Source organism: Sorex fumeus, unplaced genomic scaffold (assembly GCF_029834395.1).
Source record: "Sorex fumeus unplaced genomic scaffold, SorFum_2.1 ptg000044l, whole genome shotgun sequence".
NCBI lineage: Eukaryota > Metazoa > Chordata > Mammalia > Eulipotyphla > Soricidae > Sorex > Sorex fumeus.
Window position 1 is genome coordinate 27,151,710 of NW_026606101.1, and position 26,117 is coordinate 27,177,826.

Here is a 26,117-nt window from a genome sequence, read left to right on the forward strand (position 1 = left end):
AAGCTGAATGAAATTTGTTAAGAGAGGGACAGATACAGTGTGATCTCCCTCATATGTAGGATATAAGAAAATAATAAGGAAATAACAAAGGCAACAGTACTGGTCTTCAGTAGGAAGTTTACCAAAGCAAGAGGATGTGTGAGGTTCCTGGGGCACTGTGATAAAGGTGATGGGAAGAGACATTCCGGTAGAGGGTGTGGTTCTGGAATGATTTATGCATGAAACTATCATTCACATTATTTTAAACATTGATGACTAAAATAAAAGACATTAACTGAAAATAAAAGAGTAAAAGAATGCATCAAATGATATATTTCTGCTGTGACACTTGACAAAAGAATGAGGGGGAAAGCAAAGAAAGCTAAAATAAATCATGACTAGAATTCCACTCCTACTGGACCATAGAGAAATGATAAGAATTGTCAGTAGCTTGTATGAACATCACCAGCTGCATTTGTCATAGCCTTCTGGCCTCACTGTGACAATCTCTGCCAATAGAATGGGCTATGTCCTGTTTCTCTTCTTAACCTCGCAGTCTAGAATACACATATATTATTGATAAGATTCAAGTCACATCCCTGTGTCCTAGAAGCAATGCAGGCTGGGAACCAGTGGTTTTCTTCAGATGCTTCTCTAGACCCTGAAAGAATTCTTTCAATTGAAAATGAGACTGGAGCTATTTGGTTGACCCTCCCAAATTACAAATGCACATGGCAATGTGTTGCCAAACAATTTGACCTAAGGTTTATGAAAATTTTCTATTTGTATAGATATAAATAATTACTAACATATAGAGGACCAGAAAGTAAAAAGATCTTGTAACATCTTCTCAACATCAGGTCCCTCTTTAAAATGTAGTTTACAAGACTCAAAACATTTTAGGATAAACATACTTAGATGTTTTCTACCTAGAGAAAGATTTTGTAATATTCAACTTTCTCCTCTATTTCTTCTTCTAGCATATTTCCCAAAACCATGATCTAATCAACAATCACCAAGCTTCTGATAATACAACTGCCTGTGAAGCGCATGGCTTCTTCATTAGCTTGCCTCTCTCTCATCTCTTCTGATTAGCAACTGATCAAGGAAATCAAAAGCACCTGATACCCATTTTTCATGATGGAGAGATTTCATTTCTCTCTGGAGCATGAATAAAATTCAATTTCAGAGAGCGCTCTTCTCTATTCCAAATGCTGGAAAAGACCCCATTCTGAAAACGTTTATTTGCATTGTCTTAATTCAGCAACATATTAGTACATTTCTTTTTCAAACATCATCATAATATATATGCAGCATCAGATTCATATGCTTTTAATTCCTCAACCTAATCTATTTTTATAATAAAAAATCTTTTGCTGTGATCAATATTTATGATCTGTAACTGAGTAAATGGCACAAAAATATGAAAAAAATTACAAGACGGAGGTTTCCAGTTTTTTCAGTTAGTAAACATTTTGTGTAGGGGTCTCTCTGTAGGAAAATAAACATAAGCTTTGCCATTAGGTACTATCTTTGACTTCATGGTGGACACATTCTGATGTAAGAGAGGAAGTAAGAGTCCCAGTTAATAAATCAAGTATTATTAAGGAAGTGCAAAAAGAAATAGGAAAGGTAATCTAGGGGTAATGCTAGTCATAATTGGTGGCTAAGAGGAGGCTGTATAAGAACAAATAAGTCATGTGAAAAGTCAGAGAAGGAATATACCAAGAAAGAGTTAGTGCCTGAGATAGAATTGGTTTAACACTCTGCTCAGTATTATAAAAGATAGATGGTGCTGGAGCTGGCAAAAGCGACATCATTAGGAATTAATTTAGGTCATGGAAAAGAAGGCAAATTTATTTTAGAAGAATTAAAAGAAACAATATTTGACATTTTTTTAAACTTTTAGCTTTTTGTATCACACCTGGTGATGCTCAGAGGTACTCCTGTCTCTTCACTCAGGAATTACTCCTGGCATTTCTTGGGGAACCATATGAGATGCCAGGGATTGAACCTGGGTCAGTCACATGCAAGGCAAATGCTCTACCTACTACACTATCACTCCAGCATCTTGACTTATATTTAAAAATATTGTCAAGCCTGGGTCATACAGAAGCAATTCCACTTCTGTAAATATGCAAATATATATTCAGAACACAAAAATATTAATTTGAAATATATATATGCAAACCCATATTAATTGCAGTGCTTAGTATAATAGCCAGCCTATGGGAACAATTCAGATATCTAACAACAAATGAATGGATAAAGAAGCTGTAGTATATATACACAATTAAATACTATGAAACTTTGGAAAAAGATAAAATAATGTGGCTTTCTGCTACATGGATGGATACAGAGGGTATTATGTTAAGCTAAATAACTCAGAAGAAGAATGAATACCAGGTGATCTCTTTCTTCTATGGAATACAGTGACAAAACATGGTATAGAAATTATTGAATAGTAAAATCTCTTGAGCTTGAATTACAAAACAGATTAATAAGCAGTGAGGAGAGAAGGCTGGAGCGATAGCACAGCAGTAGGGCGTTTGCCTTGCATGCAGCCAGCCCGGCAGAGCCAAGTTCGATTCCTCTGCCCCTTTCAGAGAGCCTGGCAAGCTACTGAGAGTATCTCGCCCGCATGGCAAAGCCTGGCAAGCTACCCGTGATGTATTCAATATGCCAAACACAGTAACAACAAGTCTCATGATGGAAACATTACTGGGCCTGCTCGAGCAAATTGATGAACAACGGGAGGACCGTGACCGTGACCGTGACCATGAGGAGAGAAGTAAGGGAGTAATAAATATCAGACTAGAGGTGATATAAGGACAGTGATGATGGGTCTTGGGCACTTTGGTAGTGATGGGTGCAACGATTTTTTTAAATACCATAAATGTCAATGCTATAGTAACCATATTACCTAAACTATAATAATTTTTTTAAAGATAGCCATGCATGCTGTGTAGAGAACAGGTCAGAGATGGCCAGGAATATAAGCAAAGAGATACATTAGGAAGTCACAATGTTTCACCAGGTGAGATAAGGGTTTGGATTAGTGGTGATGGGAGGTAGATGAATCTTAGAAAATATTTTACAATAGAACAGACAAGAATTACTGATTCCACCTAAGGAATCAGCATGTGGTAGATTGAAAAATAGACCATCAATTCTCCATCACTCTACGCAAGCTTTGAGCAATATGACCTTTCTCTTCCTCCTATCAGGATGCAAAGTCATCATCTTCACTAAAATCTAAACTTAAACATAGGCTTAAATGAAAAACAATAGGAAAACCAAGAATCCAGTATACTATTTATGATATTTATCAACAGATCAGCCTACTCAAGAAAGTCTGCAATAACTTTATTATTCTACTGGTCAGCCCCTAAGGTAATATTTATTATAATAAGGGGTTGCAAAAGTATATACTAATAGACCACTGGAGGGTAGATATATATTGAGATATATGATAGACTAGGGTATGTACAACAAAACTTTGCTCTTTAAATTCACATTAATCTATGACTGTCCGCCCATTGTTCATCAATTTGCTCGAGCGGGCATCAGTAACATCTCCATTGTGAAACTTGTTGTTACTGTTTTTGGCATATTGAATACTCCACAGGGAACTTGCCAGTCTCTGCTGTGCAGGTGGGATATTCTCGGTAGCTTGCCAGGCTCTCTGAGAGGAATGGTCCTCCATTCCTTGGGTCAAACCTGGGTCAGCCATGTGCAAGGCAAATGCCCTACCTGCTGCGCTATCACTCTAGCCCAAATTCTGGAGTTTACATACCACCAATTTTCAGAGAGGAGTACTTTTTAAAATTCCAGGTATCAAATTATTTAAATTAATTTTACCAAGTAAAGTCATTTTATACACAGATAGAATCTCACTTTCATTCTCTTGCTCGTACTTATCTGCTTCTCCTAATGTTATCACTTCATCAAAGATGGTTTTCCATAAAAAGAAATAACAACTTAACAACTTGAATATATTACAGTTTTTTTTTTTATATTTGACCTATTGAAATCATGGGCTGGAGCGATAGCACAGCAGGTAGGGCGTTTGCCTTGCAAGCAGACAACATGGCTGACCCGAGTTCAATTCCTCCGCCCCTCTTGGAGAGCCTGGCAAGATACCAAGAGTATCTCGCCCCCACAGCAGAGCCGGGCAAGCTACCCGTGGTGTATTCAATATGCCAAACACAGTAACAATTGTCACAATGGAGACGTTACTGGGCCCACTCAAGCAAATCGATGAACAACGGGAGGACAGTGACACTGACATAAATCCCTATTTTTAGGGCTGGAGCGATAGCACAGTGGTAGGGCATTTGCCTTGCACAGCCGGCCCGGCTGAGCCAGGTTCGATCCCTCTGCCCCTCTCGAAGAGCCTGGCAAGCTACCAAGAGTATCTCGCCCGCACAGCAAAGCCTGGCAAGCTACCCGTGGCGTATTCATTATGCCAAATATGCCAAACACAGTAACAAGTCTCACAATGGAGACGTTATTGGGCCTGCTCAAGCAAATTGATGAGTAACGGGAGGACCATGACCGTGACCATGATTGAAATCATAGAGTAGTTACAACAAAACTGTGGCCTACTTTTTGGAAAACGGTATGGTCGATTCTCAAAAAATTAGAAATTGAGCTCCCATTTGACCTAGCAATACCATTCCTGGGAATATATCCCAGAGAGGCAAAAAAGTATAGCTGTAGTGACATCTGCATTTGTTTGTTCATTGCAGCACTGTTTACAATAGCCAGAATCTAGAAAAATCCTGAGTGCCTGAGAACAGATAACTGGTTAAAGAAACTTTGGTACATTTACACAATGGAGTACTATGTAGCTGTTAGAAAAGATGAAGTCATAAAATTTACATACAAGTGATACTACATGGAAAGTATCATGCTAAGTGAAATGAGTCAGAAAGAGAGGGACAGACATAGAAAGATTGCATTCATCTGAGGAATAATATAAAGTAACAAAATAGGAGACTAACATCCAAGAATAGCCAAGATAAGTACCAGGAGGTTCACTCCATGGCTTGGAGACCAGCCACACATGCTAGGGGGAAAGGCAGCTCATACAGATAAGGTAGCACCAAATAAAGGTGTTGGGAGGATTCTCTTAGGATGGGAGATACATGCTGAAAGTGGACTATAGACTGAACATGATTGCCACTCAATGCAAGCCGCGGCACCCAAAAGGAGAGAGAGAACAAAGGGGAGTGCCCTAACACAGAGGCAGGGTGGAATGGGGGGTGTGGGGGTGGGAGGGATACTGGGATCAATGGTAGTGGAAAGTGGGCACTGGTGGAAGGATGGGTACTTGATCATTATGTAATCGAAACCCAAGCACAAAAATTTGTAAGTCTACAACTGTACCTCATGGTGTACACTAATAAAAATTAAAAAAAAAAAAAACCTGTGGCCTACTGGTGTTGAATTGAAAGGACTCCCTTACTGGAAAAAAGATAATAAACTAAAAAGATTCAACCAGTACCAACCAGTAACACAGTCTATCAGATACAAACTTTAGAGAAGCAATGTTGAGGATGTTTAATAAGCTCAAAGAAACAGTGGTACAAACAGCCAATAAGACACATAAAAGTATGAGAAAACTAGATTCAGAATGGAATAATTTGGTAAGTGAAATAAACAATTCAATGGAAGGCCTTAGCAGAAGAGTAACAGCAAGCGAGGACAAAATCAGTGAACTCTAAGATGAGATGCGTAGGGATAATTTGTGGACTTTTTCTGAAAGGCAACTGAAAATAGGATTAGAGTGACAAATATTTGGGTCATAATGGGCCTTTGGACAGGTCACTTTAATTTTATATACCAATTTACTCAACTACAAAAAGAAAATAAATGTATAATTAATGGTGAGCCCAAATCTAACACTAAAACCAAAAGAGGACTCCAAGGTTTTTGGTTTCTTCCTACCATGATCCACATGACCAAAAACCAAAAAAAAAAAAAAAAAAAAAAAGGAAAGAAAGAAAAGGATACACTCATAGTCTTGTTGTTTATAATAATCAATTATATTGCCTATCACCAAGAGAGATGGCCTAAGTGGCGCCCGTTTTGAATGTCTGGGCACTGGGTTTGAACTGGGGAGCAGGACTATAGGAGTCCTGAGATTGTTATAGAGATCAGACAGCTTGTGATTTCCTGAAGCAACAAGGGGAGAGTTTCTCAAGTACTGCATCAGAAATAGTGCTGGTGTGATCCCCCAAACAATAATTTATATAACTTGAAACATAATGTCAACACTAAAGTTTCAACGTATATTTTCAAAGTTTCAAAATACTGTGTAGGCTTAATGTAACCACAGATTCAACCAAATGAACCAAAAACAAGGAACCAAATGAAGGTTAGATTTTTATCAGCTTTCCTTAAAAAGACAGAAAAAGTAGATGTGATAACGGAGAGCCATACCATCAGTGTGGAAGGGAATTGGAATAAATGATGAGAGAGAGAGAGGGGGGGGTGGGGTGAATGAGTAAGTGGGTTAGAGAGAGACAGAGAGAGAGACAGAGAAAGAGACAGAAACAGAGAGACTGAGATATAGATGATAGAGATAGAAAGCACATCCTTTTTATATTTTCTCTTGAGAAAGTTCTAGTCAAATATATTTCAATTACACATTTGACAACGATTTCTCAAATATCACTACATTTTTTGTTCAGCAACTGTGATATTACCCAGATTCTACCTCAAGTTTATTTCATTTATCTCAAGTTTATCCAAATGCAGTTCATTTGGATAAATGCAGTATTGAACTGCATTTGGATGTGGACTCAGGAAAAAGTAACTGTGACCCCAGTTCCCACCTAAATAAAATGGATTAGCCAAGGAAAACAAAGATGGATTTTAAAGTCAGACCTTGAAAATATAACCAAGAGTAATGACCAAGGAAGGGAGGAAGGAAGTTGCAAAGCTCATGAATAGTCAAAGAAAGTCTAATTAATCACTGACATCGTTGAGTATGCCATACTAGTTTGCCATACTAGAATGCTGAGTTTTCTATTAAAACAGAACTTTCCCACCAAGTACCAATAATTATTCATTTTAACCATCAGTTAGAGATGTACTTAGCAGTGAAAGTCTTCACCCAAAATTTGAATCTCTCCCTCATGAATTAATTAGCTTTCTTCCTACCTGGCACTTAGCTATTCTATTCCTGAGTTGGAAGTAGCTGCTCACATTCTGGTTTGGAGCGCTTCTAATATTATTTGAGAGTCTTCGGTTATTTACCTATTGTTAGAGATTTTTTTCTAAAGAGATGTGATCCTCACCTTCAGCCTGATAGTTCTACAAGACTGATTTCTGGGCAACTCAAATTTCACTGAATTCTCCAATGAGAATTTCATTAGGAACAAAGCAAGGAAAAGAATAGCAAAAGGTCCATATCACATAGAACACATACTCAATGGGCAATCTTATTAATATTTAAGAAAGTAGTTTGTTATACTATTTCCTGGAGTCAGACAAAGTTTATTTATTTTTTATTATTTTAATTTTATTTTTTATTTTTTTAGTGAATCACCATGAGGTTCAGTTACAGACTTACAAATTTTCATGCTTACGTTTTAGTCATACAATAATCGAGTACCCATCCCTCTACCAGTGCCCATTCTCCACTACAAATATTCCCAGTATCCCTCAAACTACCCCCTCCCTATTTCCTCCAACCCCCCAGCCTCTGTGGCAGGTGTATTCCCTTTTACTCTCTCTCTCTCTCCTTTTGGGTGTTGTGGTTTGCAATACAGGTATTAAGTGGTCATCATGCTTGGTCTATAGTCTACTTTCAGCACACATCTCCCCTCCTGAGCAGGCCCTCCAAGCATCCTTTACTTGGTGGTCCCTTCTCCATTTGAGCTGCCTATTCCCCCAGAATGTGAGGCCAGCTTCCAGGCCATGGAGCAATACTCCTGGTCCTTATCTCTACTATCCTTGGGTGTTAGTCTCCCATTATGTTGCTTTATATTACACAAAATAGTGCAGTCCTTCTACATCGAGTCAGACAAAGTTTAAACTCTTATCATATCTCAGACATTATTTAATAACTTTTGCCTCCTTTTCCCTCTACTTGATATAAAAAATAAAAACATGCCCTTCATAGAATACTGTGATATTAAAATTTTAAAATAAACTCATCAAGAAACTGGATACTCAAAAGTAAATAATTAAGTGTTTAAGGTCTCATGCAACACAGACACACAAAACAGGTGGCTTCAGAGTAAATCTAACAGTCAATATCAGGGTTACAATTTAGCTTTTTGTATGACTTTCTTAGTTTTCTTATCATTCTCATAAGGGAGTTACTAAAACTTCAAGCATCATGCTTTATACATTCTAAACAGGTGTAAAGATGCTGTAAATCGTTCCAAGAAAGCTCACTCCCATTTGATTTCCTCTCAGGATTTAGTGGCCAGAACTGTATCATATACTTATGTCGTACAGGCTGATAATTCTGGGAAAGTCACTGCCTAGCAATTTTTAGAGTTTCTTTTTTCTTTTTAGTTTTTGGTCATACCAAGCAGTGCTCAGGGCTTACTCCTGGCTCTGAATTCAGCAGGTGGTGCCAAGTGTCAAACCCAGGTCATCCATGTACAAAGTAAGTGTCTTATCTACTATACTATCACTCCAGCCCACATTATTGATTTTTTTAATGGCAGTCATAGTCTGCCATCAAGGAAGAAGCTGGGAGAAAAGACAGTGGGGAGGCAACCAACAACTTCTGCCCCAGTATATGCCATAGCTAAAACAATCACTGGCAAAGAAGTATTAGCATTAAGTAAAATATTTTTGATAAACGTTAGTTCTTTCATTATAATTCTGCCATCCTGTACTACATGGGTCACAAATATTGATCTGTACTTCTTTCCACCTGTAGTAGATATTTGTCATTGATACTATGCAGCCTCCATTTCCCATCACTAAGAGTTTCCCACTTCCTCAATGGAAATCACTCCCAAAGTGACTATGGATGGTTCCCCCTGTTTTATATGGGCTTGTAAGAGTTAGAGTCTCTTTATTTACTACTCAAGTACAGTGGACTACATTTTCCTCATCCTGTCCCATTATAAACAGAGGATGGCATATGTATTAAGTAGGACAAAGTTATACCTTCTTCAAGATTTTACATTTTGAGTGAGTGATATAAGAACAGGTTAATCAAATATTGGGGGTAGGGTGGAGAGTAAGTTGTTCACTGACCTTCCTTTCCCTTCTGTATGATGCTTACCATGTTCTCTAACATGTCAACCTCTAAAAGATGTTTCCCAGATCTTCTATTGTGAACCAATACACTATCCATTAACTTCTGGGAGTATTGCATACAAGTACCTCTTTCTCCAAAGAACTGCTCAGGGCAGCCAGAAAGTACCACTCCAGGAAGACCTTGGGAGCAGTGATTTCCTGGACCCCACTCATATTAGCTCATGAGAACTTATGATGCATGTTTCTTCTGAATTGCACTTTGGATAACTTTAAGTTGATAGTTGGAATTATGCCATAGAAAGTAGTTACACCATGAAAAATGACTGCTGCTCTAAGTAAGGTTGTACTTTCCTTAGAGAGAACATTTACAAGAACATCATTACTCGAGAATACTGAGCTCTGTCGAGAGGGTCCTCACAGTCAATGAATGATTTGATTGAATGAGAAGGATAGAAGGTTAAACCTTTATCTCAAGGTACAAATAAATATTTTCAGAAGATATTTAAGATCAGAGATTCTAGAAGTATCAAGGAAGACTAGACATTACTTGAATTATAATTTGTGCTTGGCTCCATTTTATGTCTTATTTCTCTTAATTTTGAGACCATACCCAGAACTGCTCAGAACTTACTCCTGGCTCTTTGCTCAGGGATTACACCTGGTCATGTTCAGGAGAACAAATGTGATGCCAGGGATCAAAATTGGTTTGGCCACATGCAAGACAAGTACCTTACTCATTGTACTATCTCTCCACCCCCCAATATTTCCTTGTTATACAACTTAATCTAGAGAGTGCTCTTTCAGTAAGTCATTTATGTAAGAATCCATAAATTGGCTCTGTACACAATCCATATTTACCCTTAGAATAAATGCCATTTGACTGTTTTAAAGTCTGACACTCAAGACTTCTATCAACTCTCTAATCTAATTCTCTTGCAGGAGGTTTCTTTTTGTTTAAAGAGATCCTCTATCAGTTTAATATTTTACACCCAACCATTAAAAAAAAGTGACTCAATACTACCCTTGTGTCCTGGAAAGTGGTTTAAGAAGTTTTAGGAAGCAATATATCCCAGGAAACTAAATATGAAAATAAAATGCGTGATCTTAAGCATCTTAAGATCTCAATCAACTGGCCCAATCTGCTATGTTAAAAATATTTGAAAAGTAAATGCAATCCTTCTGATTACAGTTACATTCACTTGATTCCAATAGTCAAACAAAATGTCTGTACTCAATATATGCAACTATTATGTAATAAAACACTCAACATTATTATACTCTGCTAGTTAAATCTTATAGAAATGATGGCCCCACCATAGTATATTATGACTTCAGAAACATCCTACATATGCAATCAGCTGCAGGAAAATCTTTGCAGTTTCCAATGTTTCAAATTAACCTTTCTTTAGTGTCTCAAGAGTCAATTATGCTTTGAAAACATCAAGTCTTTTAAATTATTAAACACTTTCACATTTCACCTAATGAATATAACCACTTTAATTAATAGAGAAACCATAGCCTTGTTCACATTAGCAACACAAATAAATAGCTCCTCGAGTTCAAATGGAAATATGGACATATAAAGCCTTTAACCTCCTGTGCTGGCAGATCTTTTACAAAACTCTATTAAGTTTTCTAGAAGGATGGTGTTACAAACTATAATTTAGTCATGTATCTGACAGCCAGTGGGGAAGTATGTTGTTTGAATTACTCATAAATCAGACATTCAGGATTTAATATATGGTAGTGTAAACACCCTCCTAGTCATTTTATCACACAGGCAAATCTCCACATGTCACCTAAAAATTAATTTCAAAATACATTCTAAACCAAGTTTCTCCTTAATTAAAGGAAGCTTCAGGTGAAGCATGGGAAATCCTCCTTTAAGAAATATTTTAAATAATCACTATCGAGTTTATTTTCTTTAACACATATTTTGATTTTTACATATGGCATTTGATTAAAGTAAGTAGTCTAATAATATACTACAAATATCGTTTGCTACTGAAAACCATGAACTTTGGGTGGTGATATTTGAGGTCCAACAGTAGAAACAAAATGCACACTAATTGGAAAGCCAGTCAGCATGTTTAAAGAAGAGGATATATGAAAAATCTCTTTACCCTGATCTTAATTTTTCTGTGAACCAGAAACTGGTCTGAAAATTGGTCTAAAAATAAAGAACAATCTGTTCTTCACAGCACTTATTTATTTGGGTTTCAGAAAATGCTCTACCTTTCCACCAAAATGTGAGTTCCATGCCCTTGTTTCTTATAAAGTGTCACAGCGTATAAAATTGTGCCTGGTTCAAAGAAGAACTGTATAAACAAATAAAAACATTAAGAAAAAAACTATCTAAATTTCAGGTCTTACAAGAGAATTTTTATATTTAGTCTTATTGAGCTTCCTTGAGATTATTTTTTGTTAAACTTCTCCTTTAATTTCTTTCTTCATCTCTCCAAATATTTTGGTTGTAATAAATAAATCAGTACACTTTCTTAAAAAAAATATCGATTCAATACTGACATCTCCCCCCAAGCATACGAGCATCTAATCTTCAGTAAGGGGGCAAGAAAAATGAAGTGGAGCAGGGAAAGCCTCTTTAATAAACTGTGCTGGCAAAACTGGACGGCTACATGCAAAAAAGTGGGCTCAGATCTCTGCCTAACTCCATGTACAAAAGTAAGATCAAAGTGGATTAAAGACATCAACATCAGACAGGAATCCATAAGGTACACTGAGGAAAAAGTTGGAAAAACCCTCCATGACATAGAAGCTAATGGTATCTTCAAAGATGTCACGCCACTGGCCAAGCAAGTGAAAACAGAGATAGACAAATGGGACTATCTTAAGCTAAGAAGCTTCTGCACCTCAAAAGAAACAGTGACCAAAATAAAAAGACAGTCTACAGAATGGGAAAGGATATTCGCCAAATACACATCCGACAAGGGGTTGATATCAAGGATATACAAAGTACTGGTTGAACTCCACAAAAAGAAAACACCCAACCCCATCAAAAAATGGGGAGATGAAATGAATAGAAGCTTTCACAAAGAAGAAATCCGAATGGTTAAAAGGCACATGAGAAAATGCTCCACATCATTAATCATCAGGGAGATGCAGATCAAAACCACAATGAGATATCATTTCACACCACAGAGACTGGCCCATATCCACAAGAACAAAAGCAACCAGTGCTGGCGTGGATGTGGCGAGAAAGGGACACTCCTTCACTGTTGGTGGGAATGCCAACTGGTTCAGCCCTTTTGGAAAACAGTATGGATGATTCTCAAAAAATTAGAAATTTAGTTCCCATTTGACCCAGCAATACCACTCCTGGGAATATGTACCAGAGAGGCAAAAATGTATAGTCGAAGTGACATCTGCAATTGTTTGTTCATTGCAGCACTCTTTACTATAGCCAGAATGTGGAAAAAACCTGAGTGCCCGAGAACAGATGATGGTTAAAGAAACTTTGGTACATTTACACAATGGAGTACTATGTAGCTATTAAAAAAGACAAAGTCACGAAATTCGCATAAAAGTGGTACTACATGGAAAGTATCATGTTAAGTGAAATGACTCAGAAAGAAAGGGATAGACATAGAAAGATTGCATTCATCTGGGGAACATAAAATAACAAAATAGGAGACTAACACCCAAGAATGGCCAAGATTAGTACCAGGAATTTTACTCCATGGCTTGAAGGCCAACCACACATGGTAGGGGAAAAGGGAGGTCAGATAGAGAAGGGAACACCAAATAAAGGTGTTGGGAGGATCCTCCCAGGATGGGAGAAGCATGCTGAAAGTAGACTATAGACCAAACATGATTGTCACCCATTGCCTCTTTTGCAGACCACAGCACCCAATAAGAGAGAGAGAACAAAAGGGAATTCCCTGCCACAGAGGCAGGGTGGGATGGGGGGAATGGGGGGTGGGAGAGATACTGGGATCCGTGGTGGTGGGAAATGGGCACTGGTGGAAGGATGGGTATTTGATCATTGTATAACTGAAACCCAAGCACAAAAATGTGTAAGTCTGCAACTGTACCTCATGATGTCTCACTAATAAAAAAATTAAAATAAAAATAAAATCTCGATTCATATACAATAGTGACTATAGTGTGAAACTGAACATCACTATACTTTAAACTATTAGGGCCGGAGCGATAGCATAGCCATTTGCCTTGCATGTGGCTGACCCTGGTTTGATTCCTCTGCCTCTCTCGGAGAGCCTGGCAAGCTACCAAGAGTATTACACCCACACAACAAAGCCTTGCAAGCTACCCCTGAGGAACTCAATATGCCGAACACAGTAACAACAAGTCTCACAATGGAGATGTTACTGGTACCTGCTTGAGCAAATCGATGAACAACGGGTGGACAGTGCTACAGTGCTACAGTCCATGGTAAAAAGAGCAAGAACATATTGGACTTGAGGTACTAATAAAAGCAAACATTTATATTTGCTGTCTTGTAATCTATTAATACTTATAACAGAATCTATATGATATTATGTATATGTATATAAATAGATATGTACATATATATATAAGGATTCTTCGAGGAAGAGTTTTGCTTCAGAAGCTATGCTGGTGTGGAAAGCTACTTCACAATCTTACTTGGATTGCAGGCTCTTTCACAATTTCCTATGGGAACTAATGCATGCTAGGACAAAGCTGAACTACACATGCATACATACTTTGTGCTCTTAGGGAAGACAAGCTTGGAATATGAATATAACTAAGTTGTTTCTCCAAAATCATAAGGTGTGATGTTCATTTTAGCTTTATGCTCTGCAGTGAACTTGCTAGACTATTTAATAGAAAACCCAACATTTTACAGTTCACAAGGGACCAACACTTCACATGGAAAAGAGAAAGCTCAAACATGAATTTTCTCATTTTCTAAAGATCGGCAGCACTGACTCTCTTCTGACTTCTTACTCTGTACTTCATCCATAAATTCTCCCTCCTAGTCCTGTCCATGGCGAACTCAATTTCATGAGCACCGGGAAAAGAGGCTTTCCGCAGTGGTATATTGAGGTCAGCTTTCACAAGAAGTGTCAACCAGTTGTCTATCTCTTATCCAGTTCTACTGATGACTTGAAATCGTAGGAGTACTTAAATCACAATGTTAAATCAATGCTATAGTTTGCCCTTCACTTGTGCCATAAAAAAGTAAGTTGCTAAACATTTACAAGCACACCACTGAATTTGGGGAAATAAAATTGAACATAGAAGTACATTGGGTTAAAATATGTCTTGTCCTTACAGGAGAAACCCCGTAAGGCCAACAAAAAAAAACTTTAGACACTTGGCAGTCTTTCTTTGCTATATGGTCTTCTGCTGGGGGGACACGTTTAAGGAAAAGAAAGGCAGCAACGCTTTTAACAACACAGAAAGTCTTTGTCACTGAATTTAATTCTGTTTCCAAAAAGGATGGAATCCTTTGTGATTCCAGTTTTAACATAATCCCTTGAAAGATTAGACACTAATGTAATCTTTGCTTAACTCCCAAGAAATCTCAATGAGAAGCAAGTATACAGTATGGGGGAAAAATCAAATGAGGACATTTTCAGTAAACTGAAAATGTCTGTGATACAGTCTTGGAAATCCAGGCTAGGGGACTATCTAAAGGCCCTGTAGTTATACAAGATGCTACAGGATCTAGTTTTGTCCACTCCACTTATTTTAACACCTTTAACCACTCTTAGGTATCTGATTATAATGCCATGCTAAGGGAAACTGGGTACACTGGCAGGGGAAATATATACTGGTGAGTGATGGCTGTTAAAACATTGTATGATTGAAACCCAATCATGAACAACTTTGTAACTATGTAAAAATATTCATAGTAATAAAGGTACATCTTCATTATACATAAAATGCCATTCCTTAAGGAATTTTCTTTGTAGCACACATAAACTTGTAGTAACCTACTTATCATACCTTACAAATCAGTTTTGTCCTTTTGGTGTCAGGAAACAACTTATTATCTTTAGAGAAAGTTTCAATTATCGGTCTGGTTGCTGCCTCTTACTTATTGCAAAGCTAAGGCTGTCAGATTTCAAAGAATTATCTGGAGAGCTTATTAAAACACACAATCCTGAGTCCCAAGCCCAGAGGATTCTGAGTCAGTACGTAGGATTCACGAATTAGCACGCTAACAAGCTTCGAGCTGACTGTGTTGCTCTGCAGCCTGGATGACACTTTGAGTAGCCTTGCTCCGAACAACTATCTTAAATACTTAGTTGTAGGGTAGTTGGTGCCGTGGCACATGCCCCACAACAGAGACACTCCTGGTGCCAAGTAGAGATCTTTTATGAAGCACCTCAGTAATGCTGTTACATCATTTGCCCAAACACAGCTGGGAATACCTCCCTGGAGGAAGGGAGACAATGCTGCCTGGTGATAGAATGTTGGGCCACTAAGAGATCTTACAAGACAATAGGGGACTGTACTGTTGCACTGTCCTCCCGTTGTTCATCTCCATTGTGAGATTTGTTATTACTGTTTTTGGAATATTGAATATGTCATGGGCAGCTTGCCAGGCTTTGTCATGCGGGCAGGATACTCTCAGTAGCTTGCCAGGCTCTCCGAGAGGGATGGAGGAATCGAACCCGGGTCGGCCGCATGCAAGGCAAATGCCCTACCCGCTGTGCTATCACTCCAGCCCAATAAGGGACTATTGAAAGCTATATGTTAAGGTTATGTTTAGGTCTTCATGCAAACCAATCACTTCATTCTCAACATCTATCTATCATTTAGTAAAATTAAGACCTTTATGTAAGTATACAGCTTTTATTGCAATTAGCAGCTTCTCTAAGGAGAGGTATTGCTTGCCCTCAATTTTACCTGAAGTTTATTTAAATACTTTTAATTAAACCATACAAGATTGATACACTTTCCCTGTGGTTCTAGCTGTAACTGTGGCAAAAATTTTCAATTATATGAGCAAATGTATAGCAAATAGGATGTCATTTTATCTTTCTGTTTTTATTTCAAAAACCAGGACCAAAAGAAAGAAACGGGGACAGACTGAAAGACCAGGGAAACATAAACAATAGGAAAAATTTTTAAAGAGAAAGGTAATTTTCAAAGTTCTTTTCAAAGCTATGAGAAAATAATCAAAACACTCGAAAATATTGCCATTTATTTTTCTATACTACTTATCAGAAGTCTCAATATTAAGGGCAGAATAATTAGTTTATCAATAATCCATTCTTAAAAACCACAAAAAGGCTCTTGTTTTCAATTCTCAGCAAAACCATCCCACACAGATCTGTTGTGCTCCCTTCAGATTTGGACTCATAAAAGGAGTGTTAAGTGTCAATATCAATTCTACAAATCCATCAACCTACTTCTGACAGAATGATCAAAGAGTGTCCGCAAATTTGCAACAAAGAATTTCACGATTTTCCAGGCTAGAGAAAAATGCATATTTACCTGAGTTCAGGGTCTTATTGAAGTTCATCATCTGAATCAATTCACCTGACACTGATACTCTTCTATGAAATTATAGGGCCTATTCTAAAGTGACAGCTCATTCATCTAGCAGTGCAGTTTATGCTAAGTAGTTCTCCTTACAGCAGAACCACATAAAGTATCGGTACTATCATTCAAAGCTTAGATAAAGATTTTTCTCCAATTTGGGGTGATATTGAGTCGATCTGAACTGACAGAAATGATAAACAGGAACATATTTAGTTTTCCTTTTGCTGATATCACCGGCTTTTTCATTACACACACACACACACACACACACACACACTCCTTTCCAGGTATGAACCTTAGTTAATCCAAATACACTTAAGGTCTTTGCTTCTGGGGAGCTCATTCTTTTGTTCTAGGCTTAATCGGGACAGGGTCACGATTGGTAAGATTCCTCTTCTTGGGGCTGGAGACATCATAAGAGCTAAAGCTCTTATCTAGCATGATGTCACCAATTCTGCTTTGATCCCTGCACCTCATAGCCCCCTCAATATTTCTGATGCTGTCTTGGAGGCCCCCAAGCAACACTTGGTGTAACTCCCAAGGTTTCAAATTACCACTATAGTGACCTGGGAAATTCCTACTGTAGGTCCTGAGCAGCATAACATCCTTGGAAGTCAACATTGAATCCCTGGTACTGTTGGCCAAGAACACCTGGCAGAGATGCCCAGGCCTCCTGCTCACTACTTAGGAGACACTACTCATTAAAAAAAAATCCTTATTTTTGAGGTTCAATCTTTTTCTGGTTACCAAGCAAATACGGATTTAAAAACTAAAGTGAATTTGACCCCAATAAGACTAATGCTTTGCCAAAATATTATAAAATAAAGCCATAAAATTAAATACAATAAATTAAGCTATAGAACAAGTGGAATAAAGGGGAATAAAGAGTATTTTCTTCATTTTCAACTTCCTTGCTTCTCAACAAAACCATAAAAATGTTCTAGTGGAAGAATCATGGTCATCTTAACTACATTTATCACTGGTTAATATTTTGCCAAATTTGCTTTTTTTCCTCTCCCTCTCTGTCTCTTTTTGCAGGTTCATTTGATGCCTAAGTTAGGGGCAGAAATCTCCGCACAGTTGAAAACCCACAAAATATTCTAACTCCTCCAAAAGAAAACTACTAATACCTGATCTTGACCTTGCAGAAAACACAAACTACTCATGATCACATTTTATTGTTATATGTACTTTGTATTATTAAAATCATAAAAATACATTCACAACATTATACTGTATTTAATTTAAAAAAATCCGAGTACAAGTGAAGCTTTCATATGATTCGAACTCATGTTCAAACAAAAACTCATGTTGTTCAAGAATCAGCTGTATAGATATGTGTGTCTGTTTGTACATAATTATACACATATGTAAATATATGCATATAATTTACAGGGAATTATTTGAAAATTACAGATATGACACTAAACTAGAAAGTATTTAACAAATTTCTCATTGCACAAAGCCATTTTCTTTTTTACTGGGTAAAATTTGTATTGTATTGTATTGTATTGTGGCAATACAATAATCACATTTGGGAAACTTAACATTGATGTATTATTATCTAATATTGTCTACAATATCCCCCCAACTTATCCCAATTATCCCAGTAATGCCCAATATAGCTTTCCAGGACTCAAATCAGAACATCTAGAGCAATTGGTCAGCATGATTCCTTTTTTTTTTAAATTTTTTTATTGAATCCCTGTGAAATACAATTACAAAGCTTTCATGATTGAGTTTCAGTCATACAATGATCAAGCATCCATCCCTCCACCAGTGCACATTTTCCACAACCAAAGGTCCCCATATCCCTCCCACTACCAGTAGTTATCCATGAGCTCAGAGCCAGGGGTAAGTTCTCAGTGCCACTGTGTGTCCACTGCCCTCCGACCCCCTGCCAAAGGCCAATGTCTGTCAAATATCTCCATTCTTGTGCTATCTTTTTCTTTGTTTATATTATGAGTGACACTTTAGATTATGTGAATAGTCTCTTGTCCATCCATCTTTAATTCAGTGTTATTCACATGTTAATGACTCTTATCTCGATTATTACTGTTTGCAAAATAAGCATTAGCTTCAGTTATTCAATACATTAGAAACAGCATAAAAACTATTAACTCACATATTGATTTTTTTCTTTTGCTTTTTCGGTCACACCCAGAGATGCACAGGGATTACTCCTGGTTCATGCACTCAGGAATTACTCCTGGCAGTGCTCGGGGAACCATATGGGATGCTGGGAATCGAACCCAGGTTCGCCCTGGGCAAGGCTGCTGTGCTATTGCTCCAGCCCTTAACTCACAATTGAAAACAGTCATTAGAACTGACATTTTGTAATAAAGTATTTCTATTTTTTTAGAAAATCTTATTATTAATAAATAATTTGGTATTTGGTAAGTACATTACTCATTTGTTTTTCTAGAGTAATTAAAATATATGCAAGTAGGGAAATATACATAAATGAATCAAAATAAGCTTTTAAAAATAACAAATGTCAGTGAATGTATATATGATATAGTGGGTAGGACACTTGCCGTGCACATGGTTAACGCAGGTTAATCCCAGGCATTCCATACCATCCCCAAGCACGCTGAGTAATTCCTAAATGCAGTCAGAAGTAAGACCTGAGTACCACCAGATATAACCCAAAAGAGAAAAAAAAAATGTTTTCCTGAGTGTACATCTCTGTGGCACAGCCATTTGTAGTGCATTGAATGTGCATATAATCTCCCACCATTACAACTGCTTTTGTAGTTGGAAGGAACCAGGTAACTGGTTCTTGGCAATGACAGTGAGTGGAAGTGACAAGTTAGTTCTGAACTAAAGCTCTTATAAATCCATATATAATCCAGTCCTTCATTTTTGCTTCAGCAGTGATTATTGAGACTGAGTGTCAAAATGAGGTGTCATAATACAGAAGCATCATAAACTACTAAATGCACTGAAAGCAGCTGCCCTGCAAAGCGACTTGAGTGACAGGGGGCCTGGGCTGCATGAGAAAGTCCTATGCACTGAGCTGCTATCTTAACCAGGATTCTTACCTGAGCCTAACACTGATCTCTCATAACAAAGGCCCTAAAAACAATTTTTATCAACATAATACTGGCTGTCTGTAGAACAACCTGCTCTCCTCCTCTCCAACTCTCTGATTTTTTTTCTGGAAAGGCAAAAGTCAACTACAAGGGGAACGAATAAGAGTGAGTGGTATGCCAGAGTCAGCTTGTGCTAGCTTAGGAGAGATGTTTTGCAAACTGGTTGATGAAATACTGGTATCTTGAAATTGTTCATGATGAGAGTATTCTCATTGGAAAATGCTACAGAATAGCCCCATTTTCCCAATTCAGTGTAGGGAGCTAACTGTTTGTAACAGAATATCACACATTTTTTTTCTTTCCCAACATATTCCACAAAAAGAGGATGGGCATAGAAGAAGAGGCTGACCCAATAAGACTTGAGAGAAAACTAGGCACAGAATTTCAAGAAAGACTTATCAAAATCAAATCATGTACACACCCAAAAAAAACCTGAGCACAGCTGATCAGTAAAAGATGTGACTAGAATGCGCATTGCAACACTGAATAATCTCAAACGGGTTACTCTTTATTTATCCATCAAAGACACAATGGAATACTATAAGAAATGATAATAACTTACAACTGGAAAAAACTATGAATTTCATAAATATGGTGAGTGAAGGAAGCAACACTCCCTAATATGTGGTTTGTATTTAAAATTCACAACAGGCAAAATTAATCTATAGAGTTAGAAATTCAAGCTTATATAACCAATTATACTTGAAGAAGATGGTTATAGAAGAGGGGCATATGAAAGACTTCTTGAGTGCTAATTATATTCTGATTCTTGATCTGGGTGCTGGTGCCAGATGCATTCAGTTTGTGAAAATATGTCAAGCTGTATACTTAGGATGTGTACATTCTTCTGCATGTATAACAGACTTCTGTGTAGATAATGCACTTGAAAAATAGTACAGCAGGTAGGGCGTTTGCCTTGCACATGGCTGACCTAGGTTTGAGGTCCTTCTCAGAGAGCCAGGCAAGCTACTGAGAGTATACTGCCCACATGGCAGAGCCTGGCAAGCTCCCCATGGCATATTCGATATGCGAAAAACAGTAACAACAAGTCTTACAATGAAGACGTTACTGGTGCCCGCTCAAGCAAATTGATGAACAATGGGAGGACAGTGCTACAGTGCTTTCATGAAGACATGATTGTGGGGAACCTGGATGCCCCGACCTGTGGCAGTTATTATAACCAGCACACGGACATGGGGGAGCTTGATCCCTGGTGATAACTCCACCAATCTTGAAAGGCTCTCTGGAACTCTTGTTCTGGAGGTAACAAATATCATTTTGAGGTCAATTGTAATTATTCCCTCAACATTACTCATTCAAATTTTAGAGGAGAGAAAACTGTTAATATCAAAATTGCAATGATTAATTTACCAAAAGTAAATAATTTTTAATTTCACATTATATAATCAACCTTGATATTTATCTATTTAAGCCACTCTAACAAAAGTCCACATACTTGGGAGCTTAAATACCAGCTAGTTTTTTGGTTTCTTTGGGGGCCACATCCAGTGGTGCTCAGGGCTTACCCCTGGCTCTGCACACAGGGATAACTCCTGGAGGGCTTAGGTGACCATATGGGATCAAACCAGGTTAGCCGCATTTGAGGCAATACCTTACCCACTGTTAGGTTGCTCTGGCTCCACACCATCTAGTTTTATTAACCACCTACAGAGTGTTACCTAACAGTATTATAAACGTTGTTCATGGATTTTTAGTTCTGCTACCTGATTTATGTGGGTGTGTTTTGTAGGAAGATGTTAATAACAATAAACTCTGCCTCCAAAGTGGTGGACACCTTCCTGGAATTCCTTCAAAAATATTTTGTGAACATTTTCTAAAGAATACCATGACAAGCACCCCCCTTCCTCCACAGCAAGAAAAGCAAGCTCTAACTCATTAGGCCTGAACTTCTGGCTCATCAGAAGCACAACATAGCAAACATAATGCAATTAACATTTGTTAGATGAGTGAAAATACAGGCAGATGGGGGCATGATGACCTGCGGCCTAAATTATCTGACAATAAAACAGGACATATTTTCAGTGGTGTGAAGATGACACTTGCTTTTTCCCATTATTACTAGAATGAATATTTCCTGCAAGGCTACCCATGGAATAAATTGTGCCGTCACAATATGAGACAGAGGTTCTAATAATTCCTTTCCATCCCTGCCAGTCTGCATAATCACACAGGTGTTCCTGTATCATGTTCTACTTTTTAGCCAACAGTGCTAAAAATATTTCTCTGCTACAACTGCTACAGGGTGAAAACTCTCTGACATAAATTATCAGACTTGGCTATAGTTTTTCCCCTTGTTTTTACTTTCAATGACACTCTGAACTCTTCCCCTCAAAATTGAATCTGACAATTGCAAACCAAAGAGATTTAAAAGAACAAATGGTCTCCAAGCTTTCCTTCAAGCCTAGTTAAACAGACTTAATGTGTCTTTATCTCAGCTGTGGGCTAGAAAGAGCACATCTAAGGTACTGAGTAAATTGAAATGCTTCCACAAAGGTGATGGAATGGATTCACTTCTTCTCTAAATATCTGGCAGCTTTCCCCCTTCTTTTCATCTGTTTTAAACCACCAGCCAGAGATTCCCCATGTGAATTGACCTCTGGTGTTTAGATGAAATATATTTAGAGGAAGGAGTTTTTTAAAAACTAAATTTGGTACAAAGAAATCATAATAGATAATAGTTATACATATATATATAAGATATTGTGGGATGATAAAATTTTGCAGAAATATGTGAATAACTCTACTGAGTTGCTCCAAAGAGGATAGAAAAATGGAGTATTTGCTAGAGAGGTATAAGTCAAGAGGATTTATTTTTAGATGGCACTGTAACACTGTCATCCCGTTGTTCATCGATTTGCTTGAGCGGGCACCAGTAACGTCTCCATTGAGACTTGTTGTTACTGTTTTTGGCATATTGAATACTCCACGGAGAGCTTGCCAGGCTCTGCTGTGTGGGCCGGATACTCTCAGTAGCTTGCTGGGCACACCGAGAGGGATGTAGAAATCGAACCCAGGTCAGCCGCGTGCAAGGCAAATGCTCTACCCGCTGTGCTATCACTCCAGCCCCCCACCAAAAATAATATCTGTATGTGATATAGAAAGGCACATTGGGTTATTCGAGCGGCAAAAAGTTGTGAGAATAGGCCAGAAATGGTTCTCTGCTTCTTTAACAGGAGTAATTGACCCTATGATTCTAGTAGGAGCAGAGATTGGGGGGAAAAGACAATAATGATGGAAGATAACATGGGTGCAGTTGCAAGGTTGGCTGGGTGATAGGGGAGGCATGGTGGCTATGTATTCTGATGGCTTTTCTTTTCTAAAACAAGAATATCAATTACAAATACAGGTGAGAGAAAATAGAAAAGAAAAGAAGATCTGGTTCCTTAATAGAAAGAAAAGTATATGGACTCTGGAAACAGAATCAGAATATACGATAGTTCTAAGAATTCTTGAATGGTTTGTGTTCATGGATTATAAAATAAAACCAGCCAGCACACTGGTATCTGTTTTTGCAGCAGTATTTAGCTGGATGTGTGCAAGCAATGCTTGAGGAAGAACGGAAAGTTACTGGAGTGAACTTGCCAAGTGAATAAAAAGAAAGAGAAAGCGTATGTGTGTGCAGAGTACAGTCAATAGAATAATTATAATTATGGGGAACTCAATTTGGATCAAAACAAAGGAAAATGGGGCCAGAAGAAATGTGGTAGGATCAAAGGACATCAGGTCACAGTGAGGCTGAAAAATTGCTTAAGCTGAGGTACAACAGGAAACAACAGTCCTCAAGTTATTGTCACTGTCACACTGTGCTCTAATATTAGTATAATTGGAAAAACGAGTTGTCAAATATGAATAAACATCAGTGATTGTCCCCTATTATTTAAGATCTCTAAAAACACACCACTCAGACTATAGCTGCCTGAAGGAAAAAAACTTCTCTAAAAAACTGGAAAAGCATTAGAACAGATGGAGGATAGCTCCTAGGTATGAACATATCTGGAACTTACATCTTCTATGACATTGTTGAAATAAGAAAGCAAATTATCTACAAAAGGGAAAACATTCTTGAAATAGACTTTTTGCGATAGCCACAGCCAAGATCCAACCCATATCCTAAGATGGCCTGTCTCCTTTAAGAATCGTAGGAATAAGACTTATGATTGGAAAGTTCCTGATTTTTCTAGCTAATCCCATTTCACAGATGAGTAAGTAAGACACAAAGAGGCAGGGAGATTTACCTTAAAATCACATGCCATTACAAAAACACCTTACCTCACTTTTTTCAAAACGTAAAGATTACAGACTTTTTATCTGTGGAAACATTCAGAAACATACGTAAAAAGTGACTGAATATAGCCACATCCATGTCATTAAACCTAAGGAATTCCTCCAGGATAGAGCAAAATAAAAATGTGTGATATAAATGACTTTTGAAACTATGATTTTTGCTTACCTATTCTCAATAACTCTAAGTTTTTACAAGAAAGTGCTTGTAGACAGTTAAGTTAAAAGTAAATTTAAAATTGGGGCTGGAGTGATAACAAAGAAGGTAGGGCATTTGCCTTGCACATGGAAAACCCGGGTTTGATTCCCAGCAACCCATATGGTCCCCTGAGCACTGCCAGGATTAATTCCTGAGTGTAGAGCCAGGATTAATGCCTGTGATTCGCCAGGTATGACCCAAAAAGAAAAAAAGTAATTTAAAATTAAGTTTAAATTTAACCTCAGTAAGTAGATGATAAATAATCTAAAAGTTATAGACAAGAGCAGTCACCTGAAGTTGTATTATTCCTGATGACCTCAAAGCTAAAACCTGAAAGGGTACAACTGGATTATGATATAAATATAATGCTTAACACTAAATAAATAAATTGTGGGTTAGTAAGGGCAGAGAGGTTAGCAAGGTGTATATAAAAGGGGGAAAAGTCAAATTCAAGGAAGAGGGTTTTGTAGGGGTCTCTGGTCCATCTCCTTGGAGGACTCTCTTTCTCTCTTTCCTTGAGGCTTGATTTCATGGATTTATTTACAGAGCTCAATGATGGCAGCTAAAAAAGTTCTGAATGCTCAAATCTTGTGAAAATAACTTGGTTTCTCACTAGAACTTGACCTCAAAGAGGTCTGTCATTGCCAGATCACACAAAATTAGAATTATGGTGAGTGTATTTCTCATTGAATATTAATAAACCAGCAATATTATTTTTCATTCATTAGTCTCTGTCCTTAGTGAATGTGATTTATAATCTTGGCGCTTGAGAAATAATGAAACAAATGTTATAAATGCCAATGCATATCCTCTGTGTCTATTCTCGGGGCAAGATGTAGAAGAGATGTTCCAATGTATCCCCACTCCTTTGGGCCCTAAGAATAGAGGTGCTCAGTTTGTGCATTTATAAGTCTGCAGGAAGTTAATATACAAAGATTCTCAAGCAAGAAAATGTTGATGGATACACTGAAAAATTGAGATATGCTTTAAGTCAGTTTCCCAAAGATCTTCAGGAAAAATTTTAAGATAGGTAAGTAAGCATATTGAGGAATCAGTTTCCTCAACTTTCAAAATGAAAGGAGAGGCATGGCAAACCATTCATGAGGCTCTGAAGAAGATAAGCTATTTTTGCTCACATAACTAAAATATTCCCCAAAGGTCCTGCAAGTATAGTATAATCTATATGACTAGTAATTGAAATAATGTTTTTTTCTTTAAACTATATATGTATGTGATAAACTATACATGATTTAAACTATATATGATATGTCCTAGACAGTGCATATACCTTTAGTCTATTATATCTTACCAACTTCACTCATTTTCCTTGACTTATTGAAAATAAAATTCCAAGTCTAAAGATTATACATTGATTTTATGTGATAAGAAAGTATATGAAAAGGAATAAAGATATAAAAGCATGTGGCAAGCAAAGGCAGAGGAAAGAGTCAAGTTTGCAGATACCGAAAGTACCTCTATTTACTACTAAGACAATAGATTCTGAAAGTAAAAAAGAACAGCAGAGTTGGAATCCTGAGACACCTATGGCAAAGTACTTTTTACAGTCTTTACTAATCACAGTGGAACGTATCTCATGCTTACATTAACATTACAGGTAATTATTATTTCATTTTTTAAGTAATGAAAAGAAAAACATGTGATGAAGTCCAAGGTAAACAGCTGACAAGTAGTAGAGTTAGGATGCTTCACAGGCAGTCTTAAACTTAAGCACACATCCTCCAACACCTCTGTCCTATTGCTCCTATCTCTGTATGGCACAACACAGACAGCTAAGCATCAAGGACATTATA

At 37.5% G+C, this 26,117-nt stretch overlaps 1 protein-coding gene and 1 pseudogene across 1 annotated transcript in view; one reads left to right on the top strand and one right to left on the bottom strand.

Annotated features, from left to right (window-relative positions):
* Window positions 1-26,117, bottom strand: part of PAK5 (p21 (RAC1) activated kinase 5) — a 340,402-nt gene that overhangs the window by 239,827 nt on the left and 74,458 nt on the right. The gene's annotated exons all lie outside the window — the stretch shown is intronic.
* The window catches only part of LOC130030344 (dnaJ homolog subfamily A member 1-like), a 46,897-nt pseudogene continuing 43,889 nt past the window's right edge, over window positions 23,110-26,117 (top strand).